Source organism: Genypterus blacodes, unplaced genomic scaffold, assembly GCF_046128005.1.
Source record: "Genypterus blacodes isolate CSIRO-AG114 ecotype Tasmania unplaced genomic scaffold, CSIRO-AGI_Gbla_v1 ptg000067l_1, whole genome shotgun sequence".
In the NCBI taxonomy this organism is placed as follows: domain Eukaryota; kingdom Metazoa; phylum Chordata; class Actinopteri; order Ophidiiformes; family Ophidiidae; genus Genypterus; species Genypterus blacodes.
In genome coordinates this window covers 1083521-1087770 of record NW_027466879.1, presented here as the reverse complement: position 1 = coordinate 1087770, position 4250 = coordinate 1083521, and positions in this window count along the sequence as shown.

Genomic DNA, 4250 nt, shown 5'->3' with positions numbered 1-4250 from the left:
GACCTCGCAAACAGCCTGGCTGCTATTCAACACACTTTGTTACCAGCGGCTTTCTTAATGTTTCTGCAAAAACCAGAACCAGATGGGACGACCACAGTATCAGATGTGTATCCTTATTAAAATTACACCATTATGCCAGATTTCTGTTGATTAATTTCCACTTCTATCACATCATAGCAGGCCTGCAGCATGACCAAGGCTCATTGATGTCCTCAGACGCTGCGTTGTGCTACTGCATAAAAAAGCACCACCACAAAGTAACAGCATGTCACTGTGTGGAACGTGGCTCCAGGCAGCTCTCCATTTGATCTAATGGTTAATTTTCCAAAATTTCCTTCCACCTTCCAGGAACAGGTCAGCAGGGGAGTCTTGGCTCACTCTTCACAGGGGAGGGGCTCCATGCTCTCAGCTTTGTTTTCACGCTGAGCTTTGTCATAGACCCTGGTTGAAAAATGTTTGATCATAAGATCAAATGCTTGATTAACACTGAACTCAGCTCAAACCACAGAAATTCAACTTTTTGAATTAGAAATCTATAAATTGCAGGTTGGATTTCCTGGTGGGATTTATATGATCAATGTTTTTTTCTATCTCCCTTTTGATGCTGTGGAACAAAATGAACACAATATTAGAAGATTTAGGCAGGAGTACATGTGCGAGTGATAAAGACCAGAACTCTGAAAGTTAAACAACAACCTACAGTCTGAAAAACTTTATTAGATGAGTCAGCGACTAACAAGTGCAATAATACAAAGGGATATAGAAACATTCTATCGTTATTCTATGGACTCGATTGTCAGTGACACAATGTGCCAGACCTTCACTATATACACATCTCCCCCGCACACTATAGGGCAGGAAATGGTATCGATCAGGGCCTTGCTAGTGGAAACGGTAAACAAGCCTCATATGAAGATGAAATCCTGTGGGATTCCTGTATAAGCAACTGTTCCTGCTTAGATCAACAGCAAGAACAGGAGCTGTGCTGTAAGGGGGAGGAGAAGGAGGCTAGGGAGAGAGATGATGTGTGCTCTCCAGGAGTGCAGCACTCTATCGCTCAACCATGACTGTTAGTTGGACGTCTGATAGAAATAAAAGCGGATAGTAAATTTTCTGGAGCTCAAAAAAGCTCTTTGAATTCTCTGAATGTGCCCTGATTGGCTGTGAGGAGTCAGCAGGCGACTGTTTCCACTGCCATAATCCTTCATGCCAGCAACAAATGAACACAGCAAGACTCTGGACATGAAACATCACACTGCATTGAATGGAGCAGTTATCCAGCAGACAGACTCGTATATTACAGCCTCTAAACACAACCTGATGTTATCTAATAAGACATCCATTTTTATGTGCTATCAAAACTGTAGTGACACGACCATTATTACAGTACGTCCTGACAACGACAATCAGGTAATAAAGCAAATAAGATTTCTTCTCTTTCTAGCCATTTATCACAGCCAGGAGTCAAATTATGGCTTTTCTGTTCCCGTAAATGTATTTTATTTTCTCCAACACGGTTTCATCCATGGCAGCTACAATCTGATTTTATGGCTGCGTAAAGAGATGAAGTGATCCTGGCTATAAGCAGACAGGTTTAATAGTTGCTCGTTATTAGGTTTGACAGCGTTCACGATGCTGTCATTGAGGCCCAGGACACATTCACTCAGGCTGCTTTTGATCTTTTCACATGGTGGTGAAAACATTGGATAAATTATTCTGTACCTGCCATTTCATCACACCGCCTGTGAGGATGTGCCTGTGAACTGCTGCAAATGCACAATCAGACATCAACTATATACTGTGTGTGACAATGTATGTGTGTGTGTGTGTGTGTGTTGCCTTATAAGCAAGCATTTTAATGTAAAAATGCACACAAGTACACAAACCTGTGTGTATGTGATCGCTTTCAAAGGGAAACATATAATAGAATGGAAAAACAAGAACTAAACAACACACATCTCCTGCACTGGAGCAGCACCCTGGTTTTGCTGGCTTCCAGAGAACATCTTCAAAGCTTAGTAAATCAGTTGTGGCAGCAGCATCTTAAGGCTTCTTCCTTTATATTTATCTCATGTAGCTCAGTATCGATATCACAACAGCCCAGATGTCCATGTCCGAGGCGTCCACCTCCACAGGGGTCTGACAGAGTGAGGATGGGTGCTGAGGTGAAGCTCTCCCTCAAACTCCAGAAAGCCTGATCAGCCCAGGGAGACCACTGAAACTTGAGGGAATTTAGGACATGTACAGTTTCAACTTTTTGGGAATTGTGGTTTTGTGCAGTAAGCAGATGCACAGGATGCTGTATGTGTGTTGAATGACAGAATGAGCTCAGTATATCCATATGCAGGAGTGCAGGCGCCATTGTGCTTGGTGCCAAGTGACAGAATGAGCTCAGTCCACATTATGCAGGAGTTCATGCACAAGTAACAGAGACAGACCTCTACAGGTTCAGCAATCAGCTGGAGAGGGAATCAGATGCTTTAAGGACATATGGATGTTTGTTGATCAAATGGATATGAAAATGTGAAACGGTGATAGAATACACTGTGCTGTTTAATTCAGAGATACTAGAAATCCATCTTTCATGACATCTCCCCCTCACTCTATAAGGCATTAAAAGGAAATCGACCAGGGCACCGCAAATGTTAGTGGAAATGCTAAACAAACGTCAAAGGAAAATGAAATCCTCCATGATGGCAGACTCTCCACTCCACTTTACAATGTGGGCAACACCTTCACTCTCAATGTGGTCGACAAAGAGGTGATCTGTACAATTTGCCAAAGGCCATATTGGGTTCTGACAGGAATCCATACATGGAATTCTCTGAGGAAAATATCATGTCAAGCTTTGAGCCCAAACAATTACTTCACGGTCGGTCCTGACTGGTGTGGGAGGAGCTGTGGAGGCAGGTGGACCATAGGAGGAGAGAATAGAACATCCATCAACTTCTCTCTCCTCCCACTCCACTCTCAGACAGACTGCAGCTTTGAGCCGGGGGCCGGTGGAGCCCAGGGCCCAGCACACACTCCAGGGCTGAGGGAGTGCTGCCTCTTCTCAACATGGATGTGTGGAAAATCACATCGCCAGTGACAGAAAGTGAGAAGACCACTCCAAAAATACAGTCAGACATATTTTCCAACTCTGAACAGAATCAATTATTGATCATTGGGGCAACAATAGCTGATGTCAGTCAGTCCTGGTGTTGCAAAGTTGGACTTGGCTATTTGCTACAAACGCTGATTTCAGTTGTGTTTATGATTATTTAATCATTTGCAGAAATGGTAGCAGGCGGCACACATAAGCAGCACAAATGTTTATATTTTGCATGCACACACACACACTCTTCTAACTACTTTTTAGAGAAGTTGGAATAGAGGCTCCAGAGAAATGGTTGCAGAGCCGATGAGAGATGAAGAATAACCTCAGATCGTATTGCAACCTTAGAATGATGTGGAATCTGGTTTTACAGGTTTTACAGGTCATCTCACAGGGGACAAGCCGGTGCCAAAACACTTTCTAAATCAAAATAAATTGCTGTGCTGCTGACCAAGGTTCTGAGTAGCTGAACGCCCACAAGCCAAAATCTAAAAGTCTAATTCATGGATGCTGCACTGCAAACTCTGAAAATGTTGTTCTGCAGATTTAAAAGTGGCGATTACACTCACAGTAAGAGTGTATTATTAAAGTTCACGGTGCATCGTATTACATGTCTACAGGAAATGTCCAATTCACCTGACCTGCATGTGTTTGGGCTGTGAAGGACACTGGGGTGAGGAGACTGGCGTGAGGACACCCGTGGACATGAGGGACACATGTGAACCGCACTGAACGCTCCAGGCAGGTGTGAATGTGAGAGTGAATTATTTTTCCTGTAAGCACTGTGATAAACGGTCCAGGGTCTGTCACGTCTCTCACCCTGTCAAGCAGGCATAACCTCACACCGGAGAAGGGGCACAGGGAATCTTCTTTCCACCCACCCTTGAATAATGCAGCATGAGCATGAGGGCACTTTCAGATTTGTTGAACTATTGCTCGATCTTCTCTAGGCTTAGAAATGTCTGAGGACGGGATTGACAAAATCAAAAGAGGGAAAACGCAGGATAACGAAATAGCATGGAACACAAACAGTGTTTATGTTCTGCAGAAGCTGAATTTGATTTGATGGCGAAGGAAGGAGACACACTTGACACGCTGATGTGAAGCAGATATGCTGCCTTCACACTCACACTGAGCTCATCCAACAACTAAC